Source organism: Vicugna pacos, chromosome 6 (assembly GCF_048564905.1).
Source record: "Vicugna pacos chromosome 6, VicPac4, whole genome shotgun sequence".
Classification (NCBI taxonomy): Eukaryota; Metazoa; Chordata; class Mammalia; order Artiodactyla; family Camelidae; genus Vicugna; species Vicugna pacos.
This window is the reverse complement of record NC_132992.1, coordinates 73,919,148-73,931,969: the sequence shown is the minus strand read 5'-3', so window position 1 is coordinate 73,931,969 and position 12,822 is coordinate 73,919,148. Positions and strand designations below refer to the sequence as shown.

General features: G+C 43.6%; 1 protein-coding gene across 7 annotated transcripts in view; it reads right to left on the bottom strand.

The window, feature by feature from the left end:
- The window catches only part of NRXN3 (neurexin 3), a 1,622,069-nt gene that overhangs the window by 1,539,148 nt on the left and 70,099 nt on the right, over nt 1-12,822 (bottom strand). The window lies entirely within an intron of this gene.

The following is a 12,822-nucleotide window of genomic DNA, read 5'->3' as shown; positions in this document are numbered from 1 at the left end:
TGTATCACCTGATCCAGAAGCCTAAAAACATAAGCATCTTTAACACCCAAGTTCCCTCTTATTCAACCAAGGAAACTGAGGGAGATCAAGGGACTTACATAAAATCACACAATGAGTGACAGATTTGGGGCCCAAATGAACATAGAATTCTCTCTTCTAGTGGAACTCTACAAAATAGTCTTACTGCCCAGCTACTTCTTATCCAGTAACCTGCACTGGGTCCCCAGACTAGGGGATAGGATTAGGATGCAGGGAACGGAGGAAACAAGCAGGTAGCAATAGGTACAAAAGATAAATTCAGTTCAATCAACATTTTGCCCAGTGCTGCCCAGCTCCTTCTATCAGAAATGGAGCCCAAGATGGAATAGCAATTTCCCCTCCAAGGCTGAGTTTTTCCTGCAATTCTAGATGCATGAAATGAAGGAACAGAAGCCATCATTCCAGTTTATTGCAGCATCCTTAACCTATTTCCCATTTTGCCCATCTTTCTAGCATTTTGATTCATCTCCTTATTTAAACAGCATTATCTTTGGGGAAGTTAAGTCTACCAGTTAGTTATACCTGAGTATGAATTACTGTTAATCACCTGATCAAACTGCCTAATTTGAAATTGGGGGAAGAGCAGAGATTTTTAGAACAAAGTCATTTAGAGGAGGGCCTTGGTGACCTATTAATTATAGCATTCTCTTAGGCAGCATAGGGCCAGGAGCATTTTAGCTAAGTATACCAGGTAGAGTGGAAGATGTCTTTTCTAACTATGCTTGAAAATCCAGAAGGCATTTTTTTAGTTCATAAATATGACTACATAGCTTTTTAATAAAAATAACTCCATCATGGCAAAAAAAAAACCCACCATGAGGCCTCAGAAGACAAAAAAACAGCAAAAAAATACATATACACATAAATTTTCTGCTCATGTCATTGATAAAGAACTTACCTTCCTAATAAATAATTGTCAGAATCTGTAAGGAAAAGAGTGGGTAAGAATAAACTCCACTGAAAATGGGAAAAAATATCAAAGAGTTCAAAGAAAAAACAGTAACTCTTAAACATATGAAAAGATGCTCAATCTCCATTGTAATACAAAAAGCACAAATTAAAATACACTACGATGCCATTTTTCACCCATCACATTGGCAAAACTCCAATAGTTTGATTATATACTTTGTTGATGAAGCCACAGGGAAACAAGACCTTCTTACTTCCTGGTGGTAATATGAACTCATACAACCCCAGTGGAGTGCATCTGAGTAAAATCTATCAAAATTGTAAATGAATGAATCCTATGGGTCTGCAATTCCATTTCTGGGAACTTATTCTATAAATACGCTGACATATGTGGAAAATGACACATGTACAAAGTTATTCATTAACACAATACTGAAGTAATAGCAAAGATCAGAAACAACCCAAATTGCCATTAGTAAGGATTGGTTAAATGAATTATGGAATCCATACCATGGAATTCTATGAAGCTATCAAAGAATGACCATGAATCGATTCACAGATATGAAAGTATCTCCAAGATACATTATAAGAGGAAATAAGCAGAAAGCTAGGTGCTATATAATAACTGATTATGAAATAGGAAATAGCATAGAATCTTTATTCATATTAGTTTGCCAGAGAAATTCTGGGGGAAATTTCTAATATCTAAGAAACTAATGACAGAGGTGCCTGGAGTAGGGTTGGAAAAAGAAGTAAAACTGTTTTTATGCACAATGTCATTGGTGATACAGAAAATTCAATGGAATCTACAAGAACTAATAACTAAGGTTATATATACATGTAAAATGTACATAAGAAATATACAAAAATCAACTGTATTTCTATATACTAGCTAGAAATCAAATGTTGACTTCTCCTTTTTAGAAAATTGTTTAGGAAAAAGAAAATTGTGGTCCTCTCAGATAATTGTACAAGGTTCTCAAAAGCCTTTAACCAGAAAAACTCAACATGAAATTTCAGACAGGCTTCACAAGGGAAATGTTCTTTTGGGGGCAGCTTTCCCAGCATCCTCAGATCAAACTGCCTGGCTGGGCAGTGCCTGAGATGCAAGTTCTGATGCTGAGTAATCTAAGATCACCAAGTTGAGTCAAGGGGCCCAGATTCTGGTATCAGTGAAGTCCCCAGCTCACAGACAAGTGAGGCTTCTTCATGGTTCTAGTTTCTCTTATCTACAAAAATGATGTGACCTCTGCCCTCCTTCTTGCAGTTGCACTGAGATGGCCATTCGGTGTGAAAGTATTCTAGGAATGCAGAGAAAGCAAATGAAGACAAGTCCCAGGGTCAGGCTCAAGGTCAGCTCTGCACAGTCTTTCTCAGCTGCCTCATTGTCAAATAGGAAAGTTCCTTAAGCCACGGAGAAAGGAGTCAGGAGAAAGATGTGCTCTGTCTCCAGACATTCTGGGCCAGTAAGTTCCAAGAGCAGACACTGCCCCCCAAAAAACTCAAGAGAATCCAAAAAGATAAGTCTGTTCATGGGAAAGGAAGCAGAGAGAAATGCACCCCTATCACCTCCCAGAATGCCCCTATGTTAGTCTGCCCTAACAAAGTACCAAAGTGGCTTAAACATTTATCTTCTCACAATTCTAGAGGCTGGATGTGCAAGATCAAGGTGTTGGTAGGGTTGGTTTCTTCTAGCCACTCTCCTTGACTTGCAGATGTATCTTCATGTGGTCTTCCCTCAGAGTATGTCTGTGTCCTAATAAGGATACTGATCATATTGGACTGAGACCCACCCATATGACCTAATTTTAATTAAGTTTCCTCTATAAAGAGTCTGTCTCCAAACACAGTCACATTCCGAGGTACTGAGGGTAAGGACTTCAACATGAATTTAGTGGGGACACACAGTTCAGCATAGAAACACTCCTCACATTCCTCCTCCTGCTTCTACCCTCTCCCATACATTTCCAGCTGCTGGAAGATCCAGAATCCCTGCCAGTTTTTATCACCCTCACAGATCAGGTCAGAAGGAAGTAAGACCGCTCTCTCACACACCATCTTCCACTCTGTTCAAAGTCCAAAAAGCCATTTCTCCCTCAGTTCACTTAGGGATTCCCAGCCCCTATTACTAGAGGTTTCCATAAACGTGGGACCCTATAAGTGGGACCCTGAGCCCCAAGCTCATCTTCCCTCTCCGTTCACATACCAGTTAAGCACAATCTCCCTCCCTCTCCCCTGCCCTGTTCATTTCAGGATTGCCACATTCAGAGAGCCAACATGACCTATTTAAGCTCTGACCCACTTACAACAGAAACAACAATCACAAACACTATCCAGAAGGGGAAAAAAAAAAACAACAGATGACCACAAATTTAAATTGATTGTAAATAAAAGGAAATGATGGAGAAGAAGCCTTCACTGATTTACCTACTCCGATGCTACTGTAAATGTCCTGAGGGTGAGCTATTAAGGAAAAGAGGGCAATACCCAGGTAGCCCCCTTTGGCATCATAGCACTCTGTAAGGTTTCCAGCCTTGTAAGTGGACTGGAAATCAATGCAATAGGTCTGCTTACCTTGTTTTGCTCTAAGATGGAATGAGCATCTCCAAGTATCTGGAGGAAATTACTTCCTACCAAGGGAGGGGACAACACATTACACAATCGTGAAAAGCCAGATATGAAATCAGTCTTTCCCATCCACCTCAAACCAAGGATGAGTGGGATTACAATAGTGGTCTTTAAAACAAGGGCTTTTGTAGTAGACATATGTGGGTAGCTGCCAAACTCAAAACAGGAGTTTATTTCCTTTTCTCTGGTCCATTTCCCAAGGTTAGCTGTGTCTTTGCTATGTGACTCTGAACCTCTTGTCACAGCTTATCAGTTCCAGGAAGGACACCTCATCCAAGTCTGAGCCAATCAGATTCCCTCACGTAGGAATGTGAGACTTGAGGAGATGTGAGGGTAGAGATCTTTGCAACCCCTCTGACTCCTAGTGAGGAGGCAACTGGGGGCTCTAGAAAGGCCTGGTTCCTGCTCTCCCAGAGGCCTCTTCTGTAGATTCTGAAACCATTCCAATATCCTTCCTATTACCTGTCCATCTGGCTTACATTAGCCAGGATTGGTTTCCATTAATTGCAATCAAAAGAATCACAAATGATAAAATCTCTTTTGGTTCGTCTTTTAGTCCCAGTACCCACTGTGAGGTTTAACATATGGTAGATATTCAATAACTGTTTTAAATTTATGAAAGCCCAATTTCCCCCTGCAAATTAACAAGAGATAAGATTAGGAACAATGACGGAGTGCCCTGTGGTGGGCAGTAAATGGTTCTTTAGTGCCAACCTTTCCTGACACAACAAATTATATAAAGATTCTGCTTTCGGTTTTCCCTGAAAAGGAAACATTTTCTAGCAGAAATAACTACCTGATGCCAGATGCCCAGCAGGTCAGAGGAGGGGTCGTAATCTTTGCTGACTTGTGGGTGGAATTCTCAGTGCTGCCAACAGCAGGCTGGAGGTGATGGGTACTTCTCTGCCTTGCTGGGATCTGCTTATCCCAGGTGAAACTTCACGCATGGATATCCTTACTGGGGCTCCTCACATGTATATATTCTTACCCCTAGACTTCGGTAACACCCTTCTAAATAATCTCTCAGCCCCCAGCCTCTCACTTCTCTAGACCAACCTCACTACACCAATTCTCAAGATGCCAATTTAACCATGTTCCTTCCCTACTCAAAACCTTCAATAAAGCCCAACCCTAGACTTCGGTAACACCCTTCTAAATAATCTCTCATCCCCCAGCCTCTCACTTCTCTAGACCAACCTCACTACACCAATTCTCAAGATGCCAATTTAACCATGTTCCTTCCCTACTCAAAACCTTCAATAAAGCCCAAATCCTTAGCTTAGCATTCAAAAACACCCACAACCTGAACCCAATCTATTTTTTAAACTTTTATCTTTAATCTTCCAAATATATCTCCTGCATGAAACCTCTACACTCACACAAGCAGCCTGCCCACTCGCCTCCCTGCTGAGCAGATGGGTGTAAGCCTGGAGCTTCTAGAAGCCATGTTGCCAACATGTGGGGGGAAAGAAGCCAACACAGAGAAAGCAGGACTGAGAGACAGAGAGAAATATTCCTGGTGACATCACTTGAGAACCAAAATCGGCCTCAATCTATCTACATCTACATCTGGCTATAACGTCCCCTTTATTGGCCTTTTTCTTCCCTCACAACTGAAAGACATCTAATACATCCCCCTGCCCCCTCATGGCCCATGTTGAAGCCTGGACTCTTCCTCAAAGCCTTCCAGGACATGGGCACAGCTCTCATCTCTAGTTTCCTACAGCATTATGTCTCTGTCACTCACGGGAGCCTTTCCATACACAGCGTGATGGCAGCTATTTCTTCACCCCTTCAAACAGGTGAGGGGCTCTTATATTACCAATCCCTTGCCATTCCCCTCTTGCATCCCAGCTTGCTAAAACCAACACCCAGCTCAGCAGTCAGAGGCGCCGGCCAGGGCAGCCTCAGGAACTTGGGAGGAGCAGAGGCCGTTCAATCGTCCCAAGCTAATGACCCAGCTCCCCTTTCAGAACCCACCCTAGCTGAGCCCTGGACAGCTTCCAGCAGCCAGTATGGTCAAGTTGTCCGCCCACAGGGACCAGCTGGGGGAAGGAGGCGAATGAAGGTTTCAGACGAGGTGGAAGAAGAGAGAAAGGAGAGGTCAAGTCTGAGGAAGAGAAAGCCACAGCCTCACCTAGGCTGAGACTGTTTGCTGATAGGCAGAGCCCCGAGCGGAGGCCAAGGAAGACGCAGACCTGGAGGTGTGAATGGCAGGCCTGCCGGGATCCGGGCCACCTGAGGACTCTCTGCACCTTCTGCTTGTGGTGACCCTTTTCCCACTTAACCCTGAGCTGCTTCTGAGACAAATCTGCACAAGGGAGCCCTTGGAGGGCACATTTTCCAGTAGGGACAGATCCAACTGGGGAAGCTGCCCGCTGTCAGCACGAGTCTGCTCCACATCCCCTCAGCTCCTCCTCCTCCACAAGGCCCTTAGAGGGGCTGTGACCTGATACAGTCACCACACGGCACATCAGGAGCCCAAAGGGGGACCCCTGGGAGGCACAGCATTGCCTGTTTTTCTCCACCACTGCTGCCACTCAGAGCCCATTCAAGGACAGGACAATTTTTCCTACAGTGAGAGAACCTGTAGTGCAAACAAGGTGCCTTAGCTGTGAGCCACAGGGAGCCAGGCTCCATGCCTCAGGTAGCTTGGCAAGGATTTAAATGGTGTTTCCTGGCAGCCATCCAACGACATCCAGGGTTGCTGGGCGTTATCTCAGGGCCTCCCAGGAGGGTGGAAAGGATACGGGAAGTCAGGGGGCAGGCACCCCGTCCCACTTCAACCTCAGCAGCCCCACCAACAGCTGTCTATCGTTGTTTCCAGGTTTGGGAGGCTGTATTTTTCTGTTGAATTGGGTTTTATTTTTATTTAAAAAAAATTTTTTTAATCGAAGCACAGTCAGTTTACAATGTTGTGTCAATTCTTGGTGTACACATAAAGTTTCAGTCATATATATATATATATATATACACACACACACATTCATTTCATATTCTTTTTTATTATAGGTTACTACAAGATATTGAACACAGTTCCCCGTGGTATACAGAAGAAACTTGTTTATCTATTTTATATAAAAAAGTAGTTAATATCTGCAAATCTTGAACTCCCAGTTTATCCTTTCCCACCCTCTTCCCTTTCTAGTAACCATAAGTTTGTTTTCTGTGTCTTAGAGTCTATTTCTGTTTTGTAAATAAGTTCATGTCTTTTTTTTAGATTCCACATATAAGTGATATCATATGGTATGTTGGGGTGTTGTTTTTTTTTTTTTTACCATTTTAACATTTTAAAATGTACAGTTCAGTGGCATTAAGTACATTCACATTTGTGCAACCATCATCACCTTCTATCTCCAGAACTTTTTCATCTTGCAAAACTAAAACCCTGTCCCATTAAACAATGATGCTCCATTCCCCTCTCCTCTTACCTCCTGGCAACCAACATTCCACTTTCTGTCTCTAATAATTTGATGACTCAGGTATCTCATACAAGTGGAATCATACAGTATTTGCCTTTCTGTGACTGGCTTATTTTACTTAGTATAATGTCTTCAAGGTTCTTCCACATTGCAGCATGTGTCAAAATTTCATCCCTTTTTAAGAATGAATAATATCCCATTGTATGTGTACACCTCGTTTTGCTTATCCAGTCAACCATTGATGGTCACTTGGGTTGCTTCCATCATTTAGCCATTGTGAAGAATGCTGCTATGAAAATGGGTGTATAAATGTCTGTGGCCCTACTTTCAGTTTGGGGGGTATATACTGAGAAGTGGGATTGCTGGATCAAACGGTAGTCCTGAGTTTAATTTTTTGAGGAACTGCCATACTGTTTTTCACAGCAGCTATATCATTTTATATTCCCGCCAACTTTACAATATATAAATATAAAATATACCATTTTATATTCCCACCAACTATACAATTTCTTCACATCCTCACCAACACTTGCCATTTTCTGGGTTTTTTATTTAAATAATAGCCACCCTAATGGGTATGCTTTTTAAAAAAAAAAAATCACAGCTGGTGAAAGTTTGGAAATGACTGCTCTAAAGAACTCAGTGATCTATTATCTTCCTGAGCCTCCCTGTGATTCTGTTCACCCTCCACCCACTCTTTGGCCCACAAGATCAAGGCTGAGTGAGCTCTTCTTCCCCACTGCCCACCCTCCACACCCTGGGTGAATCATGGCAGGACCGCAGCTCCACACCAGCCAAGATTTGGATCCAGCCTGCCTACCTCATGCCCTGAGGCTCCAGCTGACAGGCCACCTAGGGAACATGCCCTTAGGAAGCTCCACACAGCAGCTTCAGGAGGTTCTGCTGCCTTGCTGGACTAGGAGTTTGCTGAGTGGCAAGGGGGTAGCCTGGTATAGGTGACACTCCTCTGAGAGAGAAGAGCTCAGACATTCTAGGATACCTCCCCTTCCTGGCCAGGTGCCTGCAGGGCAGTCACCAGGTCATTTCAAGAGCCAAGGCAGCATAAGGACATGAAAAGATCATCTGGGTCCAGAAATCTTTTGCTCAAAATCAGTCCATGCTGCTAACCAGCTATATGACTTTGGGACCTGTAGAAGACTGAATATTGAACCCCCCATCCCCATCCCAAAGAATTCCAGACCCTAATTCCCAGAATCTGTGAATGTGTTACCACACATGGTAAAAGGGACTTTGCAAGTAAGTAAAGGATCTTGAGATGGAAGAGTTTTCTGCATTATCCAAGTGAGCCTGATGTAATCACAAGGGCTCATGAGCAGGAGCCAGGAGCTCATAAAAAGGAGACAACGTGACAACAGAAGCAGAGGTGCTGCGGTGCAGCCACAAGCCGAGGAATGTGGACAGCCTCTAGAAGCTGAAAGAGGTGAGGGCTAGACTCTCCCCTGGAACCTGAGGACACCTCGGTTTTAGCTTTGAAAGACTTATTTCAGGCTTCTGACATCCAGACACACACATAGGATAAATATGTGTTGTTTTAAGCCGTGTGTGGTGGTCATTTGTTACAGTGACAATAGGAAACTAACAGAGAACCCTCATCTGTAAAATGAAGGGCTTTGGACTAAACACTTTTTAACTTGCCATTCTAGCTCTCCTGATGAGAAGAGCTACTCGCATGCTTGTTATCTACCAGACCCTGTTCTAAGTCCTTTATACGCATTACTTCTTTAAACCTCAAAACAAGACTGTAAGGTATAATTACGAAGGAAAATTTTTCCTCTACCCTCCTGGTTCTTCTGGCTGGTCCAATAGTTAAACTGACATGAGACAGAAGAACAGGAGAAAATCAAACTTAATCTCATACATACGGGGCTCCATAAGAATACGAGGCCCCAAGGACAGTCAGCAATTTAGGCTTCCATGCTATTCTGAGCTAAAGAGGAGGTGGTAAGGGTCTGGGGCTTCAAAGGGAGGAAGACAATTCACAGGGAGACGGGAAGAGTAAATGTTTGGGAAATGAATGTTTGCCTTGCCAATCTGAGAAGTCTTCCTTATGTAAAACAAACTTATCTTAGATGAGAGCTCTCTTGCTGGTGCAGGCTCCCTACCTAAATTCTTTTAGGCAGTTAAGGGGGAGGTATAAAGAAAAACTTCCTGTCTTGTTTCTTAAAAATAATGAGCCTAAAATAATCCTCACGCCAGAGAGACACATTTCAGGGTGGCAAATTTGGCTCCCCCTCCAGTGGGAAGATTCTGGTCACCTATTACAGTGTGTGGGCTCTTTCCCCACATCAGCAAGACATTCTCTGACACCAGCTGGGTGTCCTACCATTCAACTCAATTTTGGCACTATCTACCTGCAGACAGCATCAGGTCCCACAGGTTAAGCTCTCAGTCCTACAAAAGTGCTCCCTCCTGCCCCAATTTCAGAATCCAGTTGCAAGCCCGGTTGCCATCCACAGTTCTGACCAACAGGCTATGGATTAGAAGTTCACCCTGCCTCCTCCTTCAATTTGATTAATTTTCTAGAGTGGCTCACAAAACTCAGAGAAACGTTTTACTCACTAGATTATCAGTTTATTACGAAAGGATATAACTCAAGAATAGTCAGATGGAAGAGATGCTTAATGAAAGGTTTGGGGAAAGGGCACAGAACTTCCATGCCTCCCTAAGCATGTCATTCTCCCAGCACCTCGTAGTTACCAACCCAGAGCCTCTCTAAGCCCCGTCCCCTTGGATTTTTATGGAGGCTTCATTACATAGGCATGTTTGATGAAACCATTGACCATTTGTGATTAACTTAACCTCCAGTCCCTTTCTCCTTCCCTGAGGTCAGGACAGTAGGATTGAAAGTTCCAACCCTCCAGTCACATGGCTGGGTCCCCAGGCAAACAGCCCCCTTTCTTAGGGAACCTAGGGGTCTTCCAACAGTCACCCTATGAACATAACAAAGACATCTTTATAGCTCTCATCAAAAAGGAAATTCCAAGGGTTTTAAGAGCTCTGTGCCAGAAATGGGATGAAGACCAAGTATATATTTCTTATTATAAATCACAGTATCACAGGCATGTTGCAGCATTAGTACCCCCTCACAGATCAAGGAGGAAACCAAAGCCTAGAGAGGTGAAGTAACTTGCTCAGGGTCACCCACTTATAAGCGGGAGGGCCAGAGCCAGGATTTGAGTCCAGAAGTCTAGTGCTGGAGAATCTGTGCTCTTAACCACCAAGCGAGGCCGCTATTGATGTCCTATTTACAGGTGAGGAAGCCTAAGATCCACATCACAATGACATGGCACATCTCTATCTTTTTTTTTTTTTTAAGTGAAAGCAAATTTATTTAGAAAGATACACACTCCATGGACAGTCAGGCTGTTCTTACCATTCCATCTGATTCTCAAATTCTCAGCCTGTATTTGAACAAAAATGAAGGCAATGAGGATCCAACTGCCTTCTTATTCCTAGAATTCAACTCTCACTCAGATACCCCATCTCTGCCCTCCACTCTCTAGTCTTAAATCCTCTGCTCTTTAAATGGAGTGAAATAAATTAACTACATCGATAGGTTTTCTTCCTCTCCTTCTCCCAACCTCACCAGCTCAGTCTTCAGTCTGCCACCATAAATCACTGGCAATTCAAAAAATGGTTTCTGAGAAAATGGGCCTTCGTGGCTTGATGGATGTATAAATTTCCATCTCCTCCATACATGTCTTACTTTTCAGAGGGAAAAAAAAATTTTATTGGCATTAGCACATTTATGAGTTTAAATAAAAACAAATACATCTCTATTGACTGTAGTTATTATGCTCAGTTTCATGCAACGTAAGTGCTTCAAATAAAAATAGATTGGCTGGAGTGAGTGTGCATCAGTTCCAATAATGATGCAGCCAGTTTCCGTAGCGTATGCATTTCAGTTAATGTTCCCCTGGCTTGCAGGAGGGGAAGCACATTGCTGCATGGAGCTTTTAGGCTCCATTTTCTATCTAAATGCTCTGGGTAGGTGTGAATGTTTATTAGTGTCATGAAATGCATCTGGCGGGCAAAGTCTGGTCTTTGCAGAACAGTTCAAAGTGCAATTGCTGAGGATGGGCCAGACCAAGTGGAAAGTGCAAATCCTGTGGCATGTGAGCCCAGCACCAACCCATCAAATGTGCAGCACCCACTGCATGCCTGCCACCTGAGCAAGGTCCAGCCTAGGATCCAATATTTAGAGTTATTTATTTAGGCTTGTTTCCTGAATGGGGTTGTGGCTCATGAAAGGGGGAGTATCTCTCTGTTTTGATCATCACAAATTTTCTTAGATAAAGTTAAAGGCATGGGCCTGGGCACCAGACTACCTGGTTTCAGATCATAGCTCCATGATTTAAACAGTGAGAAAATACTCATGGAGCACCAACTATGTACCAGAACTTGCTCTAGATGCTAATGCTAGAGCACTGAGCAAAGTCTCTGCTCCTATGAAGCTTACGTTCTAGAGCAGGGGAGGTTTAACTCTGTTTAAGACACACCTCTTGAACCTCAGATTCTTCATCAAATAAGATGGGGTAACAGCATCTGCCGCATGGGGTTGTTGTGACATTTCAAGAAGAAAATCCCTCTTGTGTATTTAGCACAGGGTCCGGCACATAGTAAGGGCTGAATGTCAGCTCCTAGTATTATCTTTATCAGGAAGGACACCTCAGAGGCAGCACTTTAAATCCTTTTGGCCTGTCTTCTTATTCCAGCCCCTACTGCAGCCAACAGCTCAGTGTGGCTGCTGACTGAACCATCAGGCTATACCTGTATGAGCCTTTCACCTTAGGCCCATGTCTGAGACTCCTCACCTCTCACCCCAAGGCTCCTCTGCTCATGCCAAGGCTTGGTACCCATGTATACGCAACCTGGACCTACAGTGGAGTTGGCATGGTGGGGAGAAACTTCAACCATGGTGTTGTGGGTTGAACTGCATCCCGTAAAAAGACACACTGAAATCCTAACCCCCTGTGGCATAAATATACATGCCCTGGTTGCCTGGCACATAGCTCTTAAAACCCTTGGGGTCTTTAAAGTCCTAAGTATCTTTTTGTATGCTAATGAGATATCTGGTGACTGGCTGTTCCTGGAAAGCCTCAAGATGGGGGCTGGTTGTTAGGGGAACCGATTGTGTTATTACAGGGTTGGAACTTTCAGTCCCACCCACTTACCCCCAGACCTCCAGGAAGGGGGGAGGGGCTAAAGGTTGAGTTATTCACTGATGGTCAGTGATTTAATCAATCATACCTAAGTAATGAGGTCTCCATAAAAATCCCCAAAGTACTGACTTCTGAGTTGGTGAACTCTTGGAGGTTCACAGAGAGTGACGTGCCTGGAGAGGGTATGGAAGCTCTGCACCCCTTTCCCCAGACCTTGCGCTGTGCATCTCTCTCTTCCATCTGGCTGATCCTGACTAATATCCTTTTATAACAAACTGGTATTCTAGTAAATAATCTGTTTTCCTGAGTTCTATGAGCCGTTCTGGGGAATCACTGAGCCCAAGGAAGGAGTTGCGGGACTCTCCAATTTAAAGCTGGCCAATCAGAAGCACAGGTGACAACCTGTGCTTGTGATTAGCATCTGAAGTCAGAGCAGTCTTATGGGACGGAACCCTTACCCTGTGGGATCCAATACTACCTCCAGGTAGACAGTGTCAGAATTGGTTAAATTGTAGGATACTCAGCTGGTGTCACAGAATTGCTTGGTGTGGGAAAAAAATACCTATACACATTTGGTGTCACAAGTGAAGTACATAGTGCTGTAAATTGAGACAGAAACAGAATTTTTCCCTTTCACCCCA